Raw genomic sequence first — 17,245 nt, forward strand, 5'->3', positions numbered from 1 at the left:
GTTATCTGAATGCATTCCGTTTCCTCTCTATTTCATTCGGTATTGTTCATAGCTACCCTACCTCGACCTCCTCCTCTCTATTGTTGCCTCTATCAGTGCAGTATTAATCAGCAGCCTTAGTTTGCCTTCTCCTTTCCACATAGAATAGCTAATACATGAATATAGTATTGTAAGTGTCCTCTTACTTTCTTAAGTAACTAGAAGGCCAAGGCTGGTCTTTTTGTATTGACCTATTATATTTTCACACTGTGCCTACACTTTGAATATTACTGGTATAAATTCCCTCAATAAAAAGGCACAAGCTAGCAGATAGGATCAAAAAGCAGAATCATCCGGCCATGGTGATACACACCTCTAATCTCAGCAAAGCGAAGCATATCAGGGAGTTTGAGGCAGCCTGGTCTACATAGTTCCAGGCTAGCCAAGGCTACACAGTAAAAATCCTGTCTGAAAAAAAAGACATGGATTCTGTTGTTTTGCTTTTTTCTATTTGCTGCCTCCAAGAAATGTACCTTATTACCAGAGACAGACACAATCTTAGAGTGAAAATATGGAGAGAGGAATTCCAAGCAAGAAGAATGAGGAAACAGACAGGAATTGCTATTCTAATAACTAAAAAGATAAACTTCAAACCAAAAGAAGTTGGAATATTATAAATAAAGTGACTTCAAACTGATTAAGGGCATGATCCATCAAGAGAACATTATGACCCTAAACAGACATGCATAGTTATACCCAATTCCTAAACAGACTCTTAGATACAAGGACATAAGTTAACTCAACACGGTAAATGTGTTATACTCTCATCAAAACACAGCCAACCTGATAACAAGGAAAAACATCTGCCCTGAGGACATCATATCAAACAGGTTTAGATGCTATGGGAAGTCCAAACACTGCAGAATGCACGTTCCTCTCAGCAGCCCATGGAACATTATGTAAAATAGATCCTATAGTTGAGTACAAAACAAGCACTAACAACATAATATTTTCTTATATTCTATATGACCACAGTGAAATAAAATAGAAATAAAAAACAGGAAAACTACCGACAGAGCATACACACAAATTCATGGAAACTCAGAAACACTGTGAATGATGGGTTTCATAGTAAAAAGGAAATCAGAATATTCCTAAAATCTAATGAAAGTTAAAACATATGCAAATTCCCTTAGATGCAATGAAAGGAGTCCTGAGAAATGAGTAGCTATACCTATTTACATAAAAGTGAGCCCCAGGGGTGCTGGCTCATGACTTTAATTCCAGAACTCAGGAAGCAGAGATAAGCAGATCTGAGTTTGAGGCCAGCCTGGTCTACAGATGACTTCCAGGAAGGCCAGGTCTACACAGAGAAGCCCTGTCATGAAAACAAAACAAAACAAAAACAACCAAACAAAAAAGAGGAGGAAAAGGAGGAAGAAGAGGAGGAGGAGGAGAAAAAGAAAAAAACCTCAAATCAATCTTAAGTAAAGAACCAAAGGAAAAACAGAAACAGGTGAAGTGATGGAAGGAAATAAGATCTGAACAGAAATGGACACAAAAACAAAATCAAATTCAGAAAAAAAAAAATCAATAAAACAAAGAGTTGATTCTTTGAAAAAAAATAAACAATTTAATAAACTTTTGGCTCAAGTACCCAAGAGAAATATGATCCAAATTAAGAAAATTAGAGATGAAAACAGAGACTTTTCAACAGATATCAATAAAATTCAGAAAACAAGATAAAGTGGAAGATTGTAAAGGAATGGATGAATTTGTAGAGACATAGGACTTATATGGACTTATATTAAAAAAAACCAACCTGAAATATCATAGTCAGATTCATTACAAGCAATGAGGTTGAACCAATCATATGAAATCTTCCACCGAAACATTCAGGCAAAGACAGGTTTACTCTGGAATTCCAGCAGACCACTGACGAAACATCAGTGTTTTCCCCAAATGATTCTGGGGAAATACAGAGGGAAGAATGTGCTCAGACTCTATAGACCAGTATTAGACCAATAGCAAATACAGACAAAGACTCAATAAAGTAAGGAAACTATAGACCCATCTCCCCTGTAAAGATGGGTGCAAAACTTCTTAATAAAATGCATGCACCAGAAGGCTGGCTCAGTGTTGAAGGACAATTGCTACTTGGAGAGGACCCAGGTTCAATTCCCATTACCCTGTCTAAGTCTGTGGCCATGCAGTAGCAGGGTTCTCTGTAGATGTCCATGATCCTATTACCATCCAAGGCCACACAGACATCCCTGATCTGGGCTTCTGCCTGGGACACATTGCTGTGCAGAGCCGCCTCTACCCCTCACGGGCTGCAGCACTCTGGAAAGCTGACTCCACTTCTTGCTCACTGCAGCACACTGGAGAAAGGGTCCTGTGGCTCTCCTGGGTGGCATAGTAAAGCTGACCCTAGTTGTGAGAGTTCGTGTGGGCCAGCCCCAAGGGTGTGAGCAGCATGGGTATGGGTTTGACCAGAGATTCCCCACCCCACCCCCACCCCAGTCACCTGAGGCAGTTGGGAGGAGAACTGACCCCAGGGTCATGAGAGCAGGAGAGCTCCCAATCCAGAGAGCTGGCCTGTCCCTTGCCTGCTGCAGCACTGGTGAGCTAGCTGAGGCATTGCTAGAGAGCTTGACCTGGTGGGTCAGGTACAGGAAAGCTTGGGGGGGGGGGGGGTGCTGACCAGCACAGATTATACCCAGACCCAGATCCAGAGCTTTGAATTGGCTCATCCCAAGATCTACCTCATCTATGAACTGCTAGAGCTTGTAAAAGGGCTGGCTCTGCAGGTCCAGAGCTACAGGATCTCCATGACATAGGGCAACAACAGGGTATCTGAGAGAGCGCCTGGTGAAGAGCCAGTACTGGTGATATAGCAGAAGCCAGAGGCCTCGAACCAAACTAATGAGTCATTGTAATGACTATTTGTAAAGATGTGTGGACAAAAGGGCATGCTGTGGGACACACTGTGACATGCTACAGCTTCCATGACACAATGGTTTCTGTGTTTTGTTTGGTTTGGTTTTGCTTTGTTTTGGTTTTGCTGAGGAGGTTACAAGGGCAGAGCGGTACTAAGGGGATGAGGAGATGAGCAGAACTGGGGTGCATGATGTGAAACTCACAAAGTATCAATTAAAAAGTTGAAAGGAAGAAAGGGAGAGAGGAAGGAAGGGAGGGAGGGAGGGAGGGAGGGAGGGAGGGAGGGAGGGAGGAAGGAAGGAAGGAAGGAAGGAAGGAAGGAAGGAAGGAAGGAAGGAAGGAAGGAAGGAAGGAAGGAAGGAAGGGTGGGTTTCTTTGGTTTCTAGTGCCTGATCACAGTCCATCTTTGTGGAAAAGTCAAGGCAAGAACCTGAAGCACCTATCTCGTGCAGTCAAAGGCAGAGAGAGTGCATGGTTGCATACTGACCAGCTCATACTCTCTATTCACAGTTTTGGACTTAAACCCTGGGAATGGTACCACCCACATCAATCAATGTAATGAAGAAAGCCCCCCATAAATATCCCCCAGGCCAGCCTCATCTGTAAATTCATCATTTGAGACAGTCCCTAGGGGATTCCTGGCGTGCCAAGTTAGCAATTAAAACTAGCCACACAACAGGCTATCTAGGATAATACTGTCAAGTAAGCCTCAGTCATACAACAGAGTGAGAAGCTTCCAAATGAAAGCAGTTTTTTTTAAATTAACCATTATGTGAATTGACAGCACTTTTGTGAGACTTTTATGCATTTTCTTTTTTGAGACAGGGTCTCTTTATGTATTCCTGGCTGCCCCTGAACTCACCTTGTAGGCCAAGCTTGGGCTCAAACTCACATAGACCCAGTAACCTCTAGGATTAAAGTTGCATGCCAACTAGCCTTTATTTTTTTATTTGTACGGATGTTTTGCCTGCATGTATGTCTGTGTACTATGTGTGCAGTGCCCGCAGAATTCAGAATATATTATTGGATCACTGAGACTGGAGTTATAGACAGTTTTAGAAGATCAACTGCCATGTGGGTGCTGGAAATAAAACCCCGCTCCTGTGGAATAGCAGCCAGTTCTCTTAACTGTAGAGCCATCTCTAGAACCCCAAGAGTTTTATACATTTAACAATAGTATTCAAATAGTTATTTTTCTGATCTGGCTGAGATCTATATGTCATTATTCAAAAAATAAGTTTTCCATAATTGCAACTTGGCCACTAACACATAATTACATAACTCAAGGGACAGTTCAGAAGGGAAGCATTCGGGGGCAGGTGAGAAGGGCAATATGTAATGGTACTGGGACTAACTGGAAATAATCGCCCTAGCTGTGGTGCCACCTCTGTTAGAGTTGAATCAAGCCAGCTTCTCTGGTTCCCTCACCAAATGCATCCATGCTGGCCTTATTGGTTTTTATTGACTCGTCGATGTGAGTTTCCTTACATTTGGAACAAACGAAAATACTCATTTACTTAGGATCTGCTGTGTGCCTGGAAACAATATAACTGAGGGAAATTTTCAGTGTTTACAAAACAAAGAAATTGTCAACAGAATGTCTGCCAATAGACTTAGCAGGAAAAAAATTACAGCCTATAATTCATGAAGATTGGCTCAAAACAAAATGTCCCTGCCAACAGAAAACCTGACAATTATTCTGTTGTCTAATTTGGCTCAGCCTAAGGTGACCTTGCTTATTCCTGTCAGTCTTAATTCCCGCTAACTTGGCATGGAAGGAGAGCATATGGTATATGTCTACAAAGTCCATTTTTTGCATCTTAAACCAAAATAAGTGTAGAATATATTCAGCATTTCCTATAACTGAGCTTGTAAATATATTAGACAGACATGGCTATGTTCACAGTCTGCCCACTTAGGTACTTTATAGGTGCTACCTATAAACTAGAGATTCTCTGAAGATATCTTTTTCTAAGTTTGGTTTATGACTAAAGCTAGCCAATTTTAAACATGTTTCCAAAAAATATAGTCAATCTTAAGCCCTCTTTAAAAAGAAAAACTGAAAGTATGTCATCAATTCAGTGCAACCAAAAGATATTTGCAGAGTTTGAATAAGTCTAAGGCAGTGATTTTTAAAGCCCAGTGTGGTGACAGGCACCTTAAACCCAGGACCTGAGAGGCAGAGGCAGAGGGTAACTGGAGATCCAGGCCAGGGAGATGGCAGAGGGTAGGACTCTTGCCACTGGATGACAAGTGAGTTCAGTTCCCCAGACCCACATGCTGAAAAGAGAGAACGGACTCCACAGAGAGATCTGTGGTTCCCCATCTATACCTTAATCTAAACCTTGAAGTGATGCTCAAGTACACAGACACACACACAAAGAATGAATAATTAATATTTTTAAAGAAAAAAAAACAGTGTAAGAAAGATAGTGGAAGTTGGAGGACAAAAATGAGAATATTTTTGTTTCTCTTCCCAGTCTTATCTGGCATTTTCTTAATCCTATTATGACCCACTAACGTTCGTTATGAAAGGGAAGTTACTGTCACTTTAATATCTCTCAGGAAGCACTGACAAATTAGCCTCTTTATTTCCACTGAAGCTTAAGAAGTTAGACTTCTGGCCAGGCGTGGTGGCACATGACTTTAATCCCAGCACTCAGGAGGCAGAGGCAGGTGGATTTTTGAGTTCGAGGCCAGCCTGGTCTACAAAGTGAGTTTCAGGACAGCCAGGGATGTACAGAGAACCTTGTCTTGAAAAAAAAAAAAGAAGAAGAAGAAGGGGGGAGGGGAGGAGGAGGAAGAGAGGGGAAGAGGATGAAGAAGAAGAAGAAGAAGAAGAAGAAGAAGAAGAAGAAGAAGAAGAAGAAGAAGAAGAAGAAGAAGAAGAAGAAGAAGAAGAAGAAGAAGAAGAAGAAGAAGAAGAAGAAGAGGAGGAGAAGTTAGACTTCTGGAGAGAGATTATAGAAAGTAGAAAACAACCAAAGAAAGAGAGTTTTTGTTTGTTTACATACATAAAAGTTTAAACTAAAGAAGAGTGTGTGGTTTTGTTTTGTTTTGTTTTGTTTTTTAATGTACAACTGACAACTGAACAAGACTGAAATAGCACACTATGTATGAGCATGTGTATTTTATTTGTTTATACTGTATATATGGAGCCAGACGTAGTTTGTCACTGTCATGGAATACTCTCTTCTTTACAGACCTTACCTGTTACCTATTGATCTTGTGTGTGTGTGTGTGTGTGTGTGTGTGTGTGTGTGTGTGTGTGTGTGTGCATGTGTATGTTTCCATTAATTCATTTTACATCCCAACCACTACCCTCATTTCTATTGCCCCCTTCACATAGTCCCTCCCCATCCTTCATCCCCTTCTCTTCTGAGAGAGTGCCATCCCCTATGTGCCCCAACCCTGTGGAATCAAGTCTCTGCAGGACTAGGTATATCCTCTCCCACTGATTCTAGACAAGAGAGCCAGGTTAGAGAATGGATTCTACAAACAAGCAACAACTTTAGGGGCAGGCCTGGCTTTAGTTGTTGGGGGACCTACATAGACACTGAGCTGCACATCTGCTACATATGTGCCAGGCATCTTACTTACTCCAGACCATGTATATTCTTGGTTGATGGCTCAGTCTCTGAGATCCCCAAGGGTTCAGGTTAGTTGGCCAGTAGACTGCAGGTCCTGCCTGGCTACAGGAAGTGGCCTCTTTAGGTTCCATATCCCTATGGCTATTCATCACAGCTAAGGTCACCTGCATTGACTTCTGGGAGCCTCCCCCATCTCAAGTCTCTGGCACTTTCTCATGATTCACACACACACACACACACACACACACACACACACACACACACACACACCTATCCTGACAGTTCCATTCATTCTCATGGCCATCTTGCCATGGCCTGATACTAAAACATCCTCATCCCTTCTTCCCTCCCTCCCTCCCTCCATCTGTCTCCTAAGACTTTTTCATCCTCACTCAGGCCTTCCTTCTTGTTTAGATCCTTTGAGTATGTAGAGCATATTGTGGGTATCCTGTACTAAATGGCTAATATCCACTTATCAGTGAATACATATCATATATGTCCTTTTGGGTGTGGACTACCTCACTCAGGATGATATTTCTAGTTCCATACATTTCCCTGCAAAGTTCATGATGTCCTGGTTTTTAGTAGCTGAATAGTATTCCATTGTGTAAATGAACCACATTTTCTTTACCAATCTTCAGTTGAAGAACATTTGGGTTGTTTTCAGCTTCTGGCTATTTCAAATAAGGCTGCTATGAACATAATGGAACATGTGTCCTTGTGGTATGGTGGAGCATCTTTTGGGTATATGACCAGGAGTGGTATAGCTGGATCTTCAGATAGAACTATTTCCAGTTTTCTGAGGAACCACCAGATTGATTTCCAGAGTGGTTGTACCAGTTTGCAATCCCACCAGCAGTGGAGGAGTGTTCCCATTTTTCCACATCCTCACCAGCATCTGTTGTCACTTGAGTTTTGGATCTTACCTATGCTGATGGGTGTAAGAGTACATCTCAGGGTTGTTTTGATTTGCATTTCTCTGATAATTGAAGAACATTGAAGATGTCTTTAAGTGCTTCTCAACCACTCAAGATTCCTCTGTTGAAAATTTTTCTGTTTAGTTCTGCACACCATTTTTTAATTTAGTTTTTTATATACTTTGGATATTAGCCCTCTGTCAGATGTAAGGTTAATGGAGATCTTTCCCATTCTGTAAGATACTGTCCTATTGATGATATCTTTTGCCTTACAGAAGCTTTTCAGTTTTATGAGGGCCCATTTATCAATTGTTGATCTTAGAGCCTGAGCCATTGGTGTTCTGCTCAGAAAATTGTTTCCTATACCAATGCATTCAAGGCTCTTTCCCACTCTCTCTTCTATTAGATTTACTGTAGTCAATTTTATGTGGAGGTCCTTGATCCACTTAGACTTGAGCTTTGTGCACTGTGATAAATATGTGTAACTGTAAGCCGCCCGTGGCTTACATGAACCGGGTACTCCTGAAAGGCAGACTGGGGCTGAAAGAGACTAGACAGTGAGAAAAGAATGAGGCCAAGACAAATTTTTCTCTGATCATGGCCCTCGAGTTTACCAAGAGACTGTGCTTATAAAGTGGGGAGGCCCATCCCCCGCCAATTCATTCTTGGTGCCTGGAGCCAACCTGTAAGGGACTTGCAGGATAGGGTGCATCTCCCGAATGTCTCAAGGATCTCTCAGCAGGTAGATCTCTCTTCTCAGAGAAGAGCAGCGGTAGTTGACATAACAATATAGCCATCTAAGTTGGAAAGCTACACCCCAGATGATCTTATATTCAGTGGCAGCAAAGTCTGAATCAGCCTGCTTCAAGGCTGAGGGAGGCTACAATTCCTACCTAAATATATACTAAAAATTAGCTGGACTGTGGCATAAAAAAATTTTTATGCTCCATAGTCCTGCCTGGGAGTTATGGTGGCTGGCAGCTGCGCCTAGCTTGGGAAATTTCAGATTTTCCCAAACTATTCTTATCCATCAAGGAGAATATATCCCGCTTGTTTGTGTTTATTTTGCACAAACATGGCTCTGTGGTGTATTATTAATAAACCATGGCCTCTTGGCCTATACCTCTGTCTTAGATTGATATAGTTCCAAAATCTGGTTGCCCGTCATTGACTGACCGGCCCTCATAGCACACCTTATTCCCAAATCAGACCAAAGTCACAATATATACTCAATATGCTTCTTCATATCAATGAATTTCTGCCACCAGTGCTTGCTACAGGCAAAGCTGCATGCTTGCTGAAAATAGGCTGTAAGGTGTTGACTGACCAGCTTGAAAAGCAAAGTAGAGACAGTTGAAAAACAACAGGATAAAAGCTTCTTTGGGGAAGTCCAGGTACTCTATTCAGTTGCAAATTAGCAACGATCAAGCTCAAACTCTGACCTTCTGGTGTGAGGGAGGTGGTATTGAGAACTAACAGAAAGGCTGTAAATTCTCTGGAAGTGGAGTCTGTATTCCAGATTAACTCTTCCAGCTAAAAAAAGATTTTTAGCCATCATAAAGGTTGGAATCATTCTTACTAGAAGATTCAGGGTCCACTTGACGACCCAGTCTTTCAGGCAGCCATCGTGTTCCATCTTCTTTTTGTGATAAAACACAGACTGAACCTCTTCCCCAGATTAAAACAGGGTCTGGGCCATTCCATGTATTAGTTAATGGGTCCCGCCATTTAACCATGGCATAAGAACTAGAAGTAACTGGATGCCTGTGGCAATCTGCTGCAGACTGACCTTTAACATCAGTTTGCAAAAAATTTAAAACAAATAAGACAAAAGCAAGATGTGCTTTTGGTGACCTTGGGGGATATAACTGCCCCTGTTTTGTTCTTAAAAGCCAAATTTTCAGAGTTCGATGAGCACATTCAACAATTCCTTGTCCCATGAGGTTATAAGGAATTCCAGTTTTATGTTTGATACCAAATTCCTTACAAAATGAAGTAAAATTGTTGCCAGTATAGGATGGCCCATTATCTGTCTTAATGACTTTAGGCAATCCTATAGCATTAAAGGTTTGTAAACAATGATCATTTGCATTTCTAGAGGCCTCTCCTATATGTAGAGAAGCAAAAAGAAATCCTGAACAAGTGTCAATACAAACATTTATATATTTTAATTTTCCAAATTCCGCATAATGAGTTACATCCATTTGCCAAATATGATTAGGCATAAGATCTTGTGGATTAACTTCTAAATATCTTCCTCAATTTCTTTCTTCAGGGACTTAAAGTTCTTGTAATATAGGTTTTCACTTGCTTGGTTAGAGTTACACCAAGATATTGTATATTAGTTGTGGATATTGTGAAGGGTGTTGTTTCCCTAATTTCTCTCTTGGCCCATTTATCATTTGTATGAAGGAGGGCCACTAATTTCATTGAGTTAATTTTGTATTCAGCCACTTTGCTCCAGGTGTTTATCAGCTGTAGGAGTTCTCTGGTAGAAACTTGGATAGAGCTTATATAATAATACTATCATATCATCCTAGAATTGTGATACCTTGACTTCTTCCTTTCCAATTTGTATCCCTTTGGATCTCCTTTTGTTGTCTTATTGCTCTAGCTAGAACTTCAAGTACTATATTGAATCAATAGAGAGTGGGCCACCTTTCTTGTCCCTGATTTTAGTGGAATTGCTTTAACATTCTCTCCATTTAATTTGATAGTGGCTATTAGCTTGCTATATATTGATTTCTTATTTATTTTTTTATTGTAAAAAAAAACTTTATTCCTAAGTTTTAATTGTTACAAAGTATTTTTGCAGCCAATGATGCTCTTTAAAGGAGTTATTTCTTCCAAAGAACCAAGTCAAGCCAGGTTAATGACATAATTCTATATGGCAGATGTACTGGAGTTGTGCCTTTTCTACAACACTGGATTAAATAAACTTGTCTGAAGTATCACTTCATCAGAGTCTGAGATGCCTAATAATTTCCTGTTTTCGATTCATGCCCATGAGGACATGAACCAGCTTCTTCTCCCTGCTCTTCTAGGTAACTACACCTCCACCCACAGTACTAACCAGAGCACCAAGTCCTCTCCCCACTCATTGAAAGTATGTGTGGAGAAAGTAACAAGCAATTCTCTGCATAAAAGCACTTGAGTACTTGAATTAAAGACTCTGTCCAGATAGACAGTGACAGGTTCTCCTTTTCTTCATCTGTGTGAAGTTTCAGGTCCTTAACACGAATTGGTGACCTGCACCAAATTGGCTTCAGAGCATCCACATGTGATAAAGGGAAGCGAAGTTTGTAAATCTCTGATTCCACCTCTTCTCCTATCATGTGCATCTGTCTCACATTCTTTAGGGAATGATAGATGCAAACCATCTTTTGTTGAGCTTCATCAGATTGATGCTGATCTGGCCCTACTGTGAGGACAATGTGATCTTTGGACTGCAGTCTTGTTGCCAACCTTGGCAACTTTTCACCTGGGTCCGTCGTCTCTGTTCCATTTCCCTTATAGAAAGGGAGTCTGTGCTTGACTGAGTCCTTCTTCATATCTGATGACAGCAGCTCTTTTCTGCCCTCGAGCTGGTCTGCAAGAGTCCTCAGAAAGCCACTCAACTTCCTTGTTACTTTAGCTGGGGTTTCCGCATTCATGAGCATCCTCCATTTATGTGCATCCTCCGGGGCATTCCACTCCTTAATGCCACATCTTCCTTTATAGTGTCAAATACAAGCCCTGAAATACAATCCAACAGTCTTCCCATGAATTGTTCTGGTAGGTGTTAATAGTCAGGTGAATAGAGTGATCCAGGCCTGAAGGAGTTTCTGCCTGATGAATGGTCCCTCTGGGGAAGTAGAACAAATCACCAGGCATCAGCAGGAAGTCATGTGTCGGTGTGCTGATCCAGTCCTCAGGCTCCACACTGTACTCGTGCGCCAGGGACACAGTTGGGGAGTACAGGCTCCAGTGTTTTGTTCCCTCCAACTGCAGGATAAAAACCTCAACATCATGATAATGTGGAGGGAGGCCCTGAGATCTTGGAGGAGTCATGTACACATTCGAGCCTACCAAGGACCCAAAGCAACATTACAGCTTTTCCTCTAATTGATTGATTTCAGCCCTGAGTTTGATTATTTCCTACCATCTACTTCTCTTGGGTGTGTTTGCTTCTTTCTGTTCTAGAGCTTTCAGGTGTGCTGTTAAGTTGCTACTATAGGATATCTCCAATTTCTTTATGAAGGCACTCAGAGCTCTTAGCACTGCTTTCATGTGTCCCATAAGTTTGGGTATGCTGTGCCTTCCTTTTCATTAAATTCTAGAATGTCTTTAATTTCTTTATTTCTTCTCTGATCAAGTTATCATTGATTAGAGACTTATTCAGTTTCCATGAGTATGTGGGCTTTCTGTTGTTTTGGTTCTTATTGAAAACAGCCTTAGTCCATGGTGATCTGATAGAATGCATAGCATTATTTCAATCTTCTTGTATCTGTTCAGGCTTGTTTTGTGTTTGATTATTTGGTCAGTTTTGGAGAAGGTACCATGAGGTGCTGAGAAGAAGGTATATTCTTTTGTTTTAGAGTGAAATGTTCTGTAGATACCTGTTAAATCCATTTGGTTCATAATGGATTTATTTTAGTTTCTGTTAATTTCACAGTGTCTCTGTTTAGTTTCTGTTTCCATGATCTGTCCATTGGCGAGAATGGGGTGTTGAAGTCTCCCAGTGTTATTCTGTGAGGTACAATGTGTGTTTTGAGCCTTAGTAAAGTTTTATGAATGTGGGTGCTTTGCATTTAGAGCATAGATGTTCAGGATGGAGAGTTCATCTTGGTAGATTTTTTTTCCCTTTGATGAATATGAAGTGTCCTTCCTCATCTCTTTTGACAGCTTTTGTTTGAAAGTCTATTTTATTGGATATTAGAATGGCTACTCCACCTTGTTTCTTGGGACTATTTGTTTGAAAAACTTTTTTTCACCCTTTTAATCTGAGGTAGTGTCTGCCTTTGTCACTGAGGTGTGTTTCCTGTATGGAGCAAAATGCTGGATCCTGTTTATGTATCCAGTCTGTTACCCCGTGTCTGTTTAATAGTGAATTGAGTACATTGATATTCAGAGATATTAAAGACCAATGATTTTTGGTTTCTGTTGTTTTTGTTGTTAGAGGTGGTATTATGTTTGTGTTGTTCTCTTCTTTTGGGCTTGTTGTGAGATGATTAATTTCTTGTGTTTTCTTGGGTGTCGTTACTCGCCTTGTATTGGAGTTTTTCTTCTAATATTCTCTCTAGGGATGAATTGGTAGAAAGATATTGTTTAAATTTGTTTTTTTCATGGAATATCTTGGGTTTTTTCCATCTATTGTGATTGGAAGTTTTGCTGGCTATCGTTGTCTGGGCTGACATCTGTGGTCTATTATGGTCTGCAAGACATCTACCCAGTACATTCTGACTTTTAGAGTCTCTTATGAGAACTCAGGTGTAATTCTGATAGGTCTGCCTCTATGTGTTACTTGGCCTTTGCAACTTTTAATATGCCTTGTATGTTTCTTGTCAGACAAACTGCACATGAGGCAAGGAGAAAACACTTGTTTTCTCATTACTCTCCACAGGTGTTTATAGCAGGTAATGTTTTGTGTTTTGAACTAAGATTGACCCATGGATTTCTCCATATAAAGTTCCTATCAACTTATTTTAATTTCATGTTTTGAAATCATTGGTCATTTTTCTTAGGTATTATTTTGTTGGAGATTGTGAAATGGTGATATTCTAATTGTTACTCCTCTTACATTTGGACCCAGATAGGCTACCTATGCCCTCCTCTCCCTCCTCCAACTGTGGTCTCCATAGGTTCCACCTAGACCTGCCGTGCTGCTCACCTCATACACGCACGCACACACACACACACACACACACACACACACACACACACACACACGCAAACCTGAATCACCCACAGTTCTACCTCCTCCCCCTCTCTGCCAATCCCTCCCTACCACAGACCCTACATCCATCACACATTGCAGGGACCCAGATTCCCCTGAGTTCTAAGGACATTGAAATCCCTCTTCAGAGCCCATTCCCATGTTTTTAGGAACTGACCCCAGACCAACTGTCCCCCATCTTTGTCTAGTCTGAGGCCACGTAATTCTTATATTGAACACATAACTAGAAAAGCAGTCTACATGACTGGGACTCAACATAAAGGCACAAACATGAAAACAGTAAGTTTCCTCTGATGCCCAAGATCCACCAACCCCATATAAGTTTTGTCCTGTGAGAAGTACCTAGACGAAGCCCAGAACAGACCTCCAAAAACAATCAAAGAATTTAAGAAATTTAAAGGAGATGCAATCAAATGATTCCATTAACTTAAAATGAATAGCAAATGCCTGAGTGAAGAGATCTACAGCTGAATTTTAATTATTTAATGAGCAAGAAAAGCCAAAGTTTTAAAACCAGATTCAATAAAGAGATATAAGCTTACTGAGGAGAAGTTAAGATGGAATTGAAAAATCCAATGTTACAGTTTCAGGATGCTCAGGGGAAGCCTTACAAGTAGACTGGATCAAATAGAAGACAGTACCTGAAGATAAAGTGGAAGATTAGACCACAGATGCAAAAAAATATGAAAAATTTAAAGGCACGAAAACAGCATGCAGGAATGTGGTGACAGCATGAAAAGATGAATTATTGGCATAGATGTTTGAGAAGAATCCAAGGTCAATCACATGGGTGATATCTTCAATAAAATAATAGAAGAAAACTGCTGCCAACTAAGGATAGACACACCCCTACAGATAAAAGAAGCACACAAAACATTAAATAGAAAAAAAAAAAACAGAAAGTAACTCCCCAAAGCATATAATACTAAAAATATGGAGCAAAGAAAGAGTATTGAAAGCTGCAAGACAGAAAAGTATAAGTTACACATAAAGAAAAACCTGTCAGAGTAACACCTGGATTTCTCACTGGAAAGACACAAAAATGAGGAACAAAGCACTCCAAGTTATAAAGACCATATCTGCCAATCTAGACTACTATACTAGCAAGTCTGCCGTCGTTAATAGAGAAAAGCTTTCTAAGATGCAATCTTTGTGATGTATTAAGAGAAGTCCTATGTGGGAAACTTATAACTCTAAGTGCCTTCATTAAAGAATAGGAATGAACACAAATAAATCTTTTTTAAACACAACTCAAAAATTTAGAAAAACAAGAAGAAACCAAATCAAAACCCAGTAAGCAGTAGAAGATACTAAAAATAAGAGGAGAAATTGATGAAACAGAAATGAAGAAACAATTCAAATAATCCACAAATATAAGAGATGGCTCTTTGAGAAAACAAAAAATGACAATCCTTGACTCAACTAATCAAAAGAGAGAAACTATCCAAATTAATAGAATCATAGATAAATAAACACTAGAATGGACCCCAAAGAAATTCAGGAAATAATAAGTGAATTCTCTAAAACCTGTAATCCATTTAAGTTGGCAAATGCAAAAGAAATGGAGAGATTTCTAGATTCATCCTAACCAACGAAGTTAAACCAAAAAGAGATCAACAACCTAAAAAGACCTAAGAAGACAAATGAGGAGACTGAAACAGTAATAAGAAGCCACAGGACTAAAGCAGTCCAGGTCTATAGACATTCACAGCAGAATTCACCAGGCTTTCAGAGAAAAGGTGCAACCAGTGCCTCTTAAGTTATTACAGAAGTTTAAACAGAAGGCGCTCTTCTAAACTCCATATACAAAGCCAGCATTAATCTACTACAAAAACCTAGTAAAGACATAACCAAAGCCACTACACCAATGAATTGGGGGGGGGGGCTAATTTTTATGTCAGTTGATGCGGGCCAAGGCATTTGGAAGGAGAGAAGCTCAGTTAAGAAGATACCCCCACCTGATTGGCCTGTGGACAAAGCCTGTTTTTGATTGATGATCGATTTGGAGGGCCCAGCTTACTGTGACAAGGCCATCCCTCGTTCCATGTTTATGGTGCTTTAAGAAATGGGGCTGAGCAAGTCAGTAAGCAGCACTCCTCCAGGGCCTCTGTATCAGCTTCTATCTTTATGTTTCTTCCCTGACTCCTTTAGATGATGGACTGTGATTTGGAAATATAGCAAAATAAACCCTTTCCTCCCCAAGTTGATTTATGTCATGGTGCTTTATCACAGCAAAAATAATAGTATTTAAGACAATATAGATGTAAAATATCCACAATTAAATAATTCTAAACCATGTACAGGTAATATTAAAAAATCATCTACCATGATCAAGTGGGCTTTATTCCAAAGATTCAAGGATGGTTCAAAATAAGTAAATCAATAAATGTTTAAAAAAATACAAATGGACTTAATGGATACGGACAAAGCATTTGACAAAATCCAATAACCCTTGATGATAAAAACTCTAAAGAGAGTAGGGCTAGAGGGAACACACTCCAACATACTATAAAGCCTGTGTGTGATGTATGACAAACACATGGCCAACATTATCCTAAGTAGAAGAAACATAAAACGATCCTATTGAAGTCAGAGATGAGACAGGGCTGTCCAGTATCCCATTTTGTTCAACATAGTGCTTAAAGCACAAGTTCTAGTGATAACACAGGGAAGTTAAATACAAAAAGAAGTCAAACTACCCCTGTTTGCAGATGATGTGATGTTATCCCTAAGAGATCTCCACAGTTTCACCAGAAAACGTCTAGAAAAACATCAACAATTTCAGCAAAATTTCAAGATACAGGCTCAACTTAGAAAAATCAATAGCTTTTTTGTACAACACCAACAGAATTACTGAGAAAGAGCTCTTGTGCACACTCCTATTCACAATAGCGTCAAAGAAACCAAATTATGTAGGAATCAACCCACCCAAGAAGGTGAAAGACCTCTACAATGAAAATTTTAAATCTCTAAAGAAACAGATTGAATAAGACACTAGAAGATGGAAAGACCTGAGATCATGGGTTAGCAGAATTAGTATTGTGAAAATGAACATTCTACCAAAAGTTATTTATAGTTTCAATGTAAGCACAATCACAATCTCTCTCATTCTCACAAAAATAGAAAAGTTTGAAAAATTTGAAAAATAGAAAAAAATCAAAAATTTACTTGGAACCACAAAGGACCCAAGAGCCAAAGCAGTCTTGAGAAAAAAATGCAGGACAGATTATCATTCCAGATTTCAAGATAAATTACAGCAACATAGTAATAAAAACATAGTCCCTGCACAGCAGGCATTTAAACCAATGAAATAAAACAGAAGACTCAAACTGAGTATGTAACTTCAGAGGTCCCAAAAGCACACACTGCAGAAAGGCAGCACTTGGAACAAACGGTGCTGGGAAATCTAGATGTCCACATGGAAAAGAATGAAGTTAGCCATCATTGATGGCTTGCACAAAACTATCTCCAACAGACTCAAAGGCCTCAGTGTGGAACCCGAAACCCTGGGACTACTAGAAGAAAGTACAGACAGCAGCCTATCAAAAGCAGGAAAGGCTTTCTGAATAGGGCTCTATTTGTCCATAAGTCATTGCCAACAATAAGTGGGGCCTCGCCAAACTAAAAGGCTTCTTCACAGCTAAGAAAACAAGTGTTTGAGAATGGGAGGGAATCTTTTCTGGCCACTCATCTGAGAGAGGATTAATATTCAGAGTACAGTAAGAACTTAAAGGTCAGAGGCAAAACAAACCACCCACTCAAGTAGTGGGCTGTAGATCTAACCAGAGAGTGCTCAGACACAAATGTCGTGGACATACCTCAAATAGTGTTCATCCTTAGCAATTAGGGAAAGGTGACTAAATCACTGAGATTTCATCTTATCC

General features: G+C 40.0%; 1 protein-coding gene and 1 pseudogene across 16 annotated transcripts in view; one reads left to right on the plus strand and one right to left on the minus strand.

The window, feature by feature from the left end:
• Positions 1 to 17,245, plus strand: part of Wdpcp (WD repeat containing planar cell polarity effector) — a 326,719-nt gene that overhangs the window by 294,458 nt on the left and 15,016 nt on the right. The window lies entirely within an intron of this gene.
• Gm12047 (predicted gene 12047) lies at positions 10,382 to 11,526 on the minus strand (annotated as a pseudogene).

Source organism: Mus musculus, chromosome 11 (genome assembly GCF_000001635.26).
Source record: "Mus musculus strain C57BL/6J chromosome 11, GRCm38.p6 C57BL/6J".
NCBI lineage: Eukaryota > Metazoa > Chordata > Mammalia > Rodentia > Muridae > Mus > Mus musculus.